The 12283-nt window shown below is 43.1% G+C and overlaps 1 non-coding gene across 1 annotated transcript; it reads right to left on the bottom strand.

Moving 5' to 3' along the window:
* Positions 1 to 10957: 10957 nt before the first annotated feature.
* trnat-cgu (transfer RNA threonine (anticodon CGU)) lies at positions 10958 to 11031 on the bottom strand. Its single transcript has one exon. It is a non-coding gene; the product is annotated as a tRNA-Thr (tRNA).
* Positions 11032 to 12283: the final 1252 nt, after the last annotated feature.

Here is a 12283-nt window from a genome sequence, read left to right as displayed (position 1 = left end):
ATGGACTTAAATATTGATCTGTTTCTCACCCACACCTATCGTATCACTTATGAACATTTGGATTTAACCACTGGACTCATGGATAACTTTTATGCTGCCTTTATGTGAGTTTTGGAGCATCCATTCACATGTATGGAATTTTAAAAAATCTTAATTTGTCTTCTGCAGAAGAAAGAAAGTCATAAACATCTGGGGTGGCTTGAGGGTGAGTAAACAATGAGAGAATTGTCATTTTTGGGTGAACTATTCCTTTAATGTGGAAGTAAAACTTAAAATTCTCACACGAGACAAATTTGCAAAATCACAGCGAGGTGGCGCAAAGGGACACTTGGCATCATAGTTTAGAGTAACGAAAGTGATAAAAAGTAATATTATTATTTGTATTGTATTTTTTGCATTTCGATGTGTTGAAGGCGTTTTAACAATGCAAAATTACGACAGCATTAAAGTTTTAGCTTAGGTAGCTCATGAATTTGTATATAGAAAAAAAATGCTAGAATGTCAGCTTTTTTCAATAAATTAAAGCTTGATTCATAGATATTTATTTAATTATCTTCCTCTGCTTAACCTGCATGGAAGGGCAACTCAGAGGAGCAAAACACCCAGAAGAGATGTTATAGGATCGTGGAAAGGGCCATGCCATTAAGACCATTAAAGTGTTGTTTGAGAAAAGAGTGTTGGTGGTCAGATAGCCTTGACATTTGTTGGGCAAGTGTGCTTAGCAAAATGACAAAAGCTGCAACTCTGGTGGGACTCAAACCCACAACATTTGAATGGCCACCTTTTGCAATCTAGATGTCCAATGTGCTATCCATTTTGCCACAGAGCCCACATTTCTCATGTGGCAATGAAAACCAATTCCTCAGGTCTCTGTAGAATTGAAAACAGTTTCAGAAGATGCTGTTATTACCTCCTGCCCTCACAAGAGGGCAGAGAACATAGTCACTGCCAGACAAGTTCTGGTGGGATTTGAAACCAGGGTCTCCTGTTTAGGGAGCAGGCACCTTCCTCAGCTAAGCCACAGCACCCTGCAGGACAAGAGTGTTAGCATGTCAAAGAAGCCTTAGAATACAGCTGAGGGAAGGTTTGTTAATGGGTTAACTTATACCTTGATAAGTGCAGCATTTTTACCTGGGTGACTGACTGCTGTCTACTCTTAGAAAACCACACATTTCAAAATGTGCAAGTTGTTGAGGTGCCTGTCACACTGCAATGGATCAGCTGAGATTTGAACCCAGGATCTCCTGCTTATTAGAAAGGCACTTTAACCAGCTAAGCCACAGCACCTTCCGCTGGTTTGTCTGCATGGAAGGGTGACTCAGAGGTACAAAATATCCAGAAGAGAGGTCACTGGGTCGTGGAACAGGCCATGCTATTGAGAGCATGAAGGGGTTTGTTGGAGTAAAGAGTTTTGGTGATCAGATAGCCTTGTCATTTGTTGGCCAAGTGTGCTTAACAAAATGACAAAAGCTGTGACTCTGGTGGGACTTGTACCCACAACTTTTGAATAGCCACATTTTGCAATTTAGAAGCACCACATTGTGTCTCCAAAACTGTGAGGTTACACGCTCTGTGGCAAAGAAATCACCTTGCCCAAGTCTCTGTAGAATTGAATGCAGTTTCAAAGCAAGCTGTAAGGAACTCTTGTCCTCTGGAGAGGGCAAAGAGCACAGTCACTGCCAACATAGCACCACTAAGATTTGAAACCAGGATCATCTGTTTACAGGAGAGGTGTCTTGACCAGCTAAGCTACAGTACACTGTTGGTCAAGAGTGTTAGCATGCCAAAGTAGCCTTAGCATGCAGCCGAGGAAAGATTTGTGAACGGGATTGACTTCTACCCTTGATCAGTGCAGCATTTTTACTTTTGTATCCGTTTGCTGTCAGCTTTTAGAAAAGCACACATTTTAAAATGTTTCGGAGGTACACATCACACTTCAAAGGCACTGCTGGGAACTGAATACATAATGTCCTGTTTTCAAGGCAGACACTTTAACCAACTAAGCCATAGCAACTTCCTCTACAAAAACCTGCATGGAAGGGTGACTCAGAGGAGAAAAATATCAGTCATCAGAGCTGATGACTCTGGAGGTACTTAAACCCACAACCTCTGAATGGCTATATTTAGTCAAACTAGAAGACCAAAACTCTATCCATTGCACCACAGAGCCCATGCCAATCTTTTTGTTGTGTCCCCAAAATTGTAAGGTTAAAGAACCTGTGGCAAGGAAATCACCTTCCCTGGGTCTCTGTAGAATCGATTGCCGTTTCAAAATGCACTGTCAGGACCTCCTGTCCTCAGGAAAGGCCAGAGAGCACAGTCAATGCCAGATAAGCACAGTTAAGATTTGAAAACAAGATCTCCTGTGTACAACACAGGCACCTTGACCAGATTAGCCACAGCACCCTGTTGGAAAAAAGTGTTAGCATGTCAAAGTAGCCTTAGAATGCAGCCGAGGAAAGATTTGTGAGTGGTTTTGAATTCTACCCTTAATCAGTGCAGCATTTTTACCTGGGTAACCGATTGCTGTCTGCTCTTAGAAAAGCACTCATTTCAAAATATGTAATTGATGAGGTGCATATCACACAGCAGTGATTTGAAACCCAAGACCTCCTGTTTACAAGACAGGTGCTTTAATCAACTAAACCACAGCACCGACCCATAATAAGCATGCATGGTAGGGTGACTCAGAGGAGAAAAACATCCAAGAAAGGTCATAGGATCATGGAATAGGAGAAAAGAGTTTTGGTGCTCAGTTAGCCTTGTCGTTTTTTGGCCAGGTGTGCTTGGCAAAATTACAAAAGCTGTGACTCAAACCAACAACCTTTGTATGGCCACATTTTGCAAATTAGAAGTCCAAAGCTCAATACTTTGCGCCACAGAGCCCACCCCAAGCACCATAATGTGTCTCCAAAACTGAGATTATAGAGTCTATGGCAAGGAAATCTTCCCCGTGTGTCTGTAGAATTGAACGCATTTTCAAAAGGAGCTGTGAGGACCTCAGTTTGTCAGTTGGCTAAGCACACTCTGTGGAGCAATGGATAGTGTGTTGGACTTTTAGACTGCAATATGTGGCCATTCAAAGGTTGTGGGTTCAAATCCCACCAGCGTTGCAACATTTGCCATTTTGCTAAGCACACTTGGCCAACGAACGACAAGGCTATCTGACCACCAAAACTCTTTTCTCAAACAAACTCTTTCATGCTCTCAATAGCATGGCCTATTCCTCAATCCTATGACCTCACTTCTGGGTGTTTTGCTCCTCTGAGTCATCCTTCCATGCAGTCTTTGCAGAAGATGGCACTGTGGCTCACTTGGATAAAGTGCCTCCCTTGTGAACAGGAGATCTGGTGTTCAAATCCCAGCTGTGCCTTTACAGTGTGCTGTGCTTCTCAGATGTTTGTAGATTTGTAGTTTGTGCTTTTCTAAAAGCCTTCAGCAAACTGTTACTCAGGTAAAAATGATGCATTGTTCAAGGGTAGATGTCAATACTGTTCACAAATCTTTCATAAGGCTATATTGACATGCTAACACTCTTTTCCAATAGGGTCCTGTGGCTTAGGTGTTCAAGGTACCTTTCTTGTACACAGGAGATCCTGGTTTCAAAACTTGGCAGTGTTTATCTGACAGTGACTGTCTTCTCTGGCCTCTACTGAGGACAGGATGTCCTGACAGCTGTTTTTGAAACTGCGTTCAATTCTACAGAGACTTGGGGAAGTAGATTTCCTTGCCACAAACTGTATAATCTCACAGTTATGGAGACACAAGGGTGCACTTCATGTGGGTTCTGTGGTGCAATGGATAGCACATTGGACTTTTAGATTGCAAAATGTGGCCATTCAAAGGTTGTGGTTTCAAATCCCACCAGAGTCGCAGCATTTTCCATTTTGCTAATCACACCTGGCCAATGAATGACAAGGCTATCTGACCACCAAAACTCTTTTCTCAAACAAACACTTTCATGGTCTCAATAGCATGGACTATTCCTCAAACTTATGACCTCTCTTCCGGATGTTTTGCTCCTCTGAGTCATCTTTAGTCTTTAATCATTAGTCAGCAATGCTGCGACTAATGCTGCGAACCTACTTTGTTTGAGAAAAGAGTTTTGGTGGTCAGATAGCCTTGTCGTTCGTTGGCCAAGTGTGATTAGCAAAATGATAAATGCTGTGAACCCACAACCTTAGAACAGCCACATTTTGCAATCTAGAAGTCCAGTGCAATATCCATTGCACCACAGAGTCCACCTCAAGCATCTCCAAAACTGTGAGATTATACAGTCTGTGGCAAGGAAATCTACTTCCCCGAGTCTCTGTAGAATTGAACGCAGTTTCAAAAATAGCTGTCAGGATATCCTGTCCTTAGGAGGGGCCAGAGAGCACAGTCACTGCCAGATAAACACTGCTAATATTTGAAAGCAGGATCTCCTGTTTACAAGAAAGTTACCTTGACCAGCTAAGCCACAGGACCCTGTTGGAAAAGAGTGTTAGCATGTCAGAGTAGCATTAAAATACAGCCAAGAAAATATTTGTGAATGGGATTGACTTCTACCCTTGATCAGTGCAGCATTTTTACTTGGGTGACCATTTCTGTTGGCTTTTAGAAAACCACACATTTTAAAACATGTTAGAAAACCACACATTTTAAAACAAGTTACTCAGGTGCACAACACACTGCAAAGGGACTGTTGGGATTTGAACCCAGGATTTTCTGTTTATAAGGCAAGCACTTTAACCAACTAAGCCACAGTGCCATCTTCTGCAATTTCTGAATGGAAGGATGACTCAGAAGAGCAAAACATCCAGAAAAGCAGTCATAGGACTGAGGTATAGGCCATGCTATTGAGAGCATGAAAGAATTTGTTTGAGAAAAGAATTTTGGTGGTCAGACAGCCATGTTGTTTTTTGGCCAAGCGTGCTTAGCAAAATGACAAAAGCTGCAACTTGAAACCACAACCTTTGAATGGCCATATTTTGCAAACTAGAAATCCAACACTCTATCAATTGCACCACAGAACCCACCCAAAACACTTCTTTGTGTCTCCAAAACTGTGTTTACACACTCTGTGGCAAGGAAATCACCTTCCCTGAGACTCTGTAGAATTGATTGGCATTTCAAAATGCACTGTCAGGACTTTCTGTCCTCAGGAAAGACCAGAGAGCACAGTCACTGCCAGATAAGCACTGCAAAATTTGAAACCAGCATTTCCTATGTACAATACAAAGGTCTTGGCCAGCATAGCCACAGCACCCTGTTGGAAATGAGTGTTAGCATATCAAAGTAGACTTAGAATGCAGCCAATGAAAGATTTGTGCACAGGATTTACTTTTGCCCTTAATAATACATCATGATGGCGCAGCAGATGGCCGCCTCGGTGTACCGCTTCTATTGTTCTATTGTTATTTTTGTTTGTCCTGTGTTTAGTAATCTTTTTTCAGTCAGTTTTACCAGAGACGAACTGCTGAACATTCGACAGCATACAGCAGTCAATATTTTCCCGGATTTTGAATATTCGGACGTTTTGTTTGACATTTTAGTCGGCGGCGCAGCTGTGTTGTTTAAACGTGCTAGGAGACACAGGCGTGGAAGATGAGCAGGCGCGCTGGTCAGGCTCCGTCGGCGCAGCTTTCGAACAACGCTGCCGAGCATTCATCTAGCAAATCTCCGCTCTCTCCCTAACAAAATGGACAAACTACATCTCCTCACCCGCACAAACAAGGACTTCTCAAACTCTGCTGCCTTGTGCTTCACAGAAACCTGGCTGAATGAAGCCATTCCAGACAGCGCGTTACATCTGCCGGGCTTCCAGCTGTTCAGAGCGGATCGCATCGCGGAGTTAATGAGGAAAACAAGAGGCGGTGGAACATACTTTTACATCAATGAATGTTGGTTTACAGATGTAACAACGTTAAAGAGGATGTGCTGTCCTGATTTGGAAGTGCTCTTTATTAACTGTAAGCCTTTCTACTCGCCGCGGGAGTTTTCCTCATTTATTCTGGTGAGTGTGTATATCACACCAAACGCGTGTTTGAACACAGCGCTGCAACAGCTGGCTGATCAAATCACAGACACGGAACAACAATACCCGGACTCAGTTATTATTATTCTTGGGGATTTTAACAAAGCAAACCTCACACGTGAACTGCCCAAATACAAACAGCACATTACATGCCCAACCAGAGACAGAAATATACTGGATCACTGCTACACAACAATAAAGTATGCATATCACTCTGTCCCTAGAGCAGCTTTGGGACTCTCTAATCACTGTCTGGTTCATCTTCTTCCAACCTACAGACAGAAATTAAAATCTGCTAAGCCTGTATTAAGGACTGTAAAGAGATGGACCAACGAAGCAGAGCTGGAACTACAAGCCTGCTTTGACTGCACTGATTGGAGTGTTTTTGAGGCTGCAGACAACAATCTGGATGAGCTCACAGATACTGTTACATCATATAGCAGTTTTTGTGAGGATATGTGCATTCCTACTAGGACTTATTTAACATTTAACAACGACAAACCATGGTTTACAGTGGACCTCAGGCAGCTTCGTCAGGCCAAAGAGAATGCTTACAGAGTTGGGGATAAAGTCTTGTACAATCAGGCCAGGAACACACTGAATAAGGGAATCAGAATGGCTAAAAAAAGATACTCTGAGAAGCTGAAAAACACGTTTTCAGCTAAAGACCCTGCATCAGTGTGGAGTGGCATGAAACATCTTACGAATTACAGGACTCCTGCCCCCAACACTGTGGTGGACCAACAACTGGCTGATGACCAGAATGTGTTCTACTGTAGATTTGAAAGGCCCAATCTCACACCCCACACCCACTCTGACCTTCACTTCACACAAACACTAACACCTCCTGCAACCCCCGTCCTCCCCCCTCCTGCTACTCAACCTGCACTTAAGATCTGTGAAGATGATGTGAGCCACGGCTTTTGACTACAAAGGATAAGGAAAGCACAGGGCCCAGATGGCGTTTCACCTGCATGTCTTAGATCCTGTGCTAACCAACTGGGCCCCATCTTCACACATACTGTATCTTCAATAGATCACTGGAGCAGTGTGAAGTCCCATGCTGCTTCAAACGTTCCACTATCATCCCCATCCCAAAGAAACCAAAAATCACAGGACTTAATGACTACAGACCTGTCGCCCTGACGTCTGTGGTCATGAAATCATTTGAGAGACTGGTGTTGGCCCACCTGAAGAACATCACTGGACCCTTTCTAGATCCCCTTCAATTTGCTTATTGAGCAAACAGGTCTGTGGATGATGCAGTCAACATGGGATTGCATCATATCCTGCAACATCTGGACAGACCAGGGACATATGCAAGAATCCTTTTTGTGGACTTCAGTTCGGCTTTCAACACCATCATCCCAGCTATACTCCAGAATAAATTACACCAACTCTCTGTTCCCACGTCTATCTGTCAGTGGATTACCAGCTTTCTGACGGACAGGCAGCAGCTTGTGAGACAGGGGAAACTCACTTCCAGCACCTGTACAATCAGCACTGGTGCCCCCCAGGGATGTGTGCTCTCCCCACTACTCTTCACCCTCTACACCAATGACTGCATCGCCAAGGACCCCTCTGTCAAGCTCCTGAAGTTTGCAGATGACAACACTGTCCTCGGCCTCATCCGAGATAACGATGAGTCTGCATACAGAAGGGAGGTTGAACAGCTGGCTGTCTGGTGCAGTCAAAACAACCTTGAGCTGAACACGCTCAAAACGGTGGAGATGATTGTGGACTTTAGGAGGAACACCCCAACACTGATCCCCCTCACCATTCTAAACAGCACTGTGGCAGCAGTGGAGTCATTCAGGTTCCTGGGCACTACCATCTCACAGGACATGAAGTGGGAGACACACATTGACTCCACTGTGAAAAAGGCCCAGCAGAGGTTGTACTTCCTTTGCCAGTTGAGGAAATTCAACCTGCCACAGGAGCTGCTGATACAGTTCTACTCAGCAGTCATTGAGTCTTTCCTCTGCACTTCAATAACTGTCTGGTTTGGTTCAGCTATGAAATCAGATATCAGAAGACTACAAAGGACAGTTCGGACTGCTGAGAGGATTATTGGTTGCCCCCTGCCCCCCTTCAAGAACTCTACACTTCCAGAGTGAGGAAAAAGGCTGGAAAAATCACTCTGGACCCCACTCACCCTGCCCACTACTTTTTTGAACTGTTGCCTTCTGGAGAAGGCAGAGCTCTGAGCACCAGAACCATCAGGCACAGGAACAGTTTTTTCCCTCAGGCTATCCATCTCATGAACAGTTAAATTGCCCCATTGAGCAATAACTATGTGCAATACACAGTTTAGTCTTTCTTATATTATTCCAACACATCCAACCTCTTCTGCCATTTCATTCCTCTGAAAAAACAACAAAAAAAACATTTGCACTCTACATAACAGATTTGTATTTACACTGTACATAACAGATTGTATTAGATTTGCACTACCCATGGGTATGTATGTATGTACGTATGTGTATAATTATTTTTTATTAGTATCTATGTCTTGCTGCTGTTTTTGTATGGTTGTACACTGGAAGCTCCTGTCACCAAGACAAATTCCTTGTATGTGTAAGCATACTTGGCAATAAAGCTCATTCTGTTTCTGATAATTGCAGCACTTTTACCTTGGTAATTGATTGCTGTCTGATCTTAGAAATAGACACATTTCTATATGTGTACCTTGATGAGGTGCACAACACACAGCAAGAGCCCTGCTGGCATTTGAACACTGGCCTTCATGTTACTAATCTGACACTTTAACCAACTAAGCCACAGTGCCATCCTCTGCAAAGCTTGCATGGAAAGATGACTCAGAGGAGCAAAACATCCAGAAGAGAGGTCATAAATTCGAGGAATAGGCCATACTATTGAGAGCAGGAAAGTGTTTGTTTGAGAAAAGAGTTTTGGTGGTCAGATAGCCTTGTTGTTCGTTGGCCAAGTGTGATTAGCAAAATGGCAAATGCCACAACTCTGGTGGGATTTGAACCCACCATGTGCTATCCATTGTGCCACAGAGCCCACCTCGAGTCTTGACAAAACTGTGAGATTATACAGTCTGTGGCAAAGAAATCTACTACCCCAAATCTCTGTAGAATTGAATGCAGTTTCAAAAATAGCTGTCAGGACATCCTGTCCTTAGGAGGGTCAGAGAGCACAGTCACTGCCAGATAAGCACTGCTAATTTTTGAAAGCAGGATCTCCTGTTTACAAGAAAGTTACCTTGACCAGCTATGCCACAGTAAACTATTGGAAAAGAGTGTTAGCATGTCAATATAGCCTTAGAATTTGGCAGAGGAAAGATTTGTGAACTGTATTGACTTCTACCCTTGATCAGTGCAGCATTTTTACTTTTGTAACCATTTGCTTTCTGCTTTTAGAAAATCACACATTTCAAGATGTGTACATTGATGAGGTGCACATCACACAGCAAAGGCACTGCTGGCATTTGCACACTGGACCTCCTGTTTATAAGTCAGGTACCTTTACAAACTAAGCCACAGTGCCATCTCCTGCAAAGCTTGCATGGAAAGGTGACTCAGAGGAGCAAAACATCCAGAAGAGCTGTCATACATTCGAGGAATAGGCTAGGCCATTGAGAGTATGAAAGATTTTTTTGAGAAAAGAGTTTTCGTGGTCAAATAGCCATGTTGTTTTTTGGCTAAGTGTGCTTAGCAAAATGACAAAAGCTGCAACTCCCAAGGGACTTGAACCTACAATCTTTGAACAGTCACATTTTGCCATTTAAAAGACCAATATGCCATCCAGTATGCCACAGAGCCCACTCAAAGCACTGCATTGTGTCTCCAACAATGTGGAGTTACACACTCTGTGGCAAGGAAATCACCTTCATGAAACTGAAGAATTGAACGCATTTTCAAAAGGAGCTGTGAGGACCTCCTGTTCTCTGGAGGGACCAGAGAGCACAGTCACTGCCTGATAAGCACTGCTAGGATTTGAAACCATGATCTCCTGTTTACAAGAAAGGTGCCTTGACCAGCTAAGTCACAGGACCCTATTGAGAAAGAGTGTTAGCATTTCAAAGTAGCCTTAGAATTTAGCAGAGGAAAGATTTGTGAATGGTATTGACTTCTACCCTTGTACAATGCATCATTTTTACCTGGGTAACAGTTTGCTGATGGCTTTTAGAAAAGCACAAATTACAAAATGTGCAATCTTCTGAGGTGCACATAACACTGCAAAGGCACTGCTGGGATTTGAACTTGGATCTCCTGATTACAAGGCAAGCATTTTAGCCAACTAGGCTACAGTGCCATCTTTTGTAAACCCTGAATGGAAGGATGACTCAGAGGAGCAAAACATCCAGAAGAGAGGTCATAGGATCGAGGAATAGGCCATGCTATTGAGAGCATGAAAGAGTTTGTTTGAGAAAAGAGTTTTGGTGGTCAGACAGCCTTGTCGTTTTTTGGCCAAGTCTGCTTAGCAAAATGACAGAAGCTTCATTCCTGGTGGAATTTAAACCCACAGCCTTTAAACAGCTGCATTTTGCATTCTAGAAGTCCCATGCAATATCCATTGCGCCACTGAGCCCAGCTGAAGTTAGCATTGTGTCTCCTACATTGTGATGTTACAACTCTGTGGTAAGGAAATCAACTTCTTGAGAATGAAGAATTGAGCGCAATTTCAAAAGGAGCTGTCAGGACCTCCTTTCCTTAGGATGGGCCAGAGAGCACAGTCACTGCCAGATAAGCACTGCTAAGATTTGAAAGCCGGATATCCCGTTTAAAAGAAAGGGACCTTGACCAGCTAAGCCACAGGACCCTATTGGAAAAGAGTGTTAGCATGTCAGAGTAGCCTTAAAATACAGCCAAGGAAAGATCTGTGAACAAGATTGACTTGTACTCTTGATCAGTGCAGCATTTTTACTTGGTTAACTGTTTTATGTCAGTTAGTCAAGTGAACATCACACTATAAAGGCACTGCTGGGATTTGAACCCAGGATCTCCTGTTTACGAGACAGGCACTTTAACCATCTAAGCCACAGCACCTTCTGCTGCAAAAATGTCATGGAAAGATGAGGAGGAGCAAAACATCCAGAAGAGAGATCATAGGTTTGAGGAATAGGCCATGCTATTTTGAGCATGAAAGTTTTTGTTTGAGAAAAGAGTTTTGGTGGTCTAACAGACTTGTCGTTCCTTGGCCTAGTGTGCTTAGCAAAATGACAAAAGCTGTGACCCTGGTGGGATTTCAACCCACAACCTTTGAATAGCCACATTTTGCACTCTAGAAGTCCAATATGCTGCCCATTGAGCCACAGAGCCCACACGATGCACCATGTTGTGTCTCCATCACTGTGAGGTTACACAATCTGTGGCAAGGAAATCACTTTCCCGAGACTCTGGAGAATTGAACGCAGTTTCAAAAAGAGCAGTTAGGACATCCTGTCCTCAGGAGAGGCCAGAGAGCACAGTCACTGCCAGATAAGCACTGCTAAGATTTGAAACCAGAATCTCTTGTGTATAAGACATGCACCTTGACCAGCTTAGCCACAGCACTCTATTGGAAAAGAGTGTTAGCATGTCAAATTAGCCTTAGAATTTAGCAGAGGAAAGATCTGTGAACAGTATTGACTTCTACCCTTAAACAATGCATCATTTTTACCTGGGTAACGGTTTGCTGACAGTTTTTAAAAAAGCACAAATTACAAAATGTGTATTTTTCTGAGGTCCACATCACACAGCAAAGGCAATGCTGGGATTTGAACCCAAGATCTCCTATTTACAAGACAGGCACTTTTTTCTAATAACACATTTTTATTGATTCATGCAGCAAATCACACAGACATAATAGAAAATACAACCTCAAACCACATGAAATCAAAAAAAACATTTTTTTCCTCCCCGAGCAATAATCCCTCCACACCACCCGACACAAACAAGCACTCTAGTGATTGGAAGTCAACTGACAAAGACACACAAATAGACAATAAAACAGGAAATATTTAGACATATAAAAAATAAAAAATAAAAACTTCCACTTCCCCTCCCCGAGAACCCTCCAGAAATGTCAGATAACCGGCCCACTTCCTAATAAAAATATCCATGTTATCCAGCCTTCTGTACACCATCTCCTCAAATGCCGCCACCCTACCCAGCTCAACGCACCACTCTTGAAACGAAGGCGCATCAGAAGACTTCCATCCCTTGAGAATTAACCGCCTGCCAATCATCATGCCTGTCAGGACCCAACTCTCCACGTATTTATCACCCACATGCAGGACCGCTCCATCCTCCAAAACAC

This window comes from Myxocyprinus asiaticus, chromosome 39 (assembly GCF_019703515.2).
Source record: "Myxocyprinus asiaticus isolate MX2 ecotype Aquarium Trade chromosome 39, UBuf_Myxa_2, whole genome shotgun sequence".
Lineage (NCBI taxonomy): Eukaryota > Metazoa > Chordata > Actinopteri > Cypriniformes > Catostomidae > Myxocyprinus > Myxocyprinus asiaticus.
Note: the sequence above shows the minus strand (reverse complement) of the source record. Positions and strands in the feature narration are given on the sequence as shown.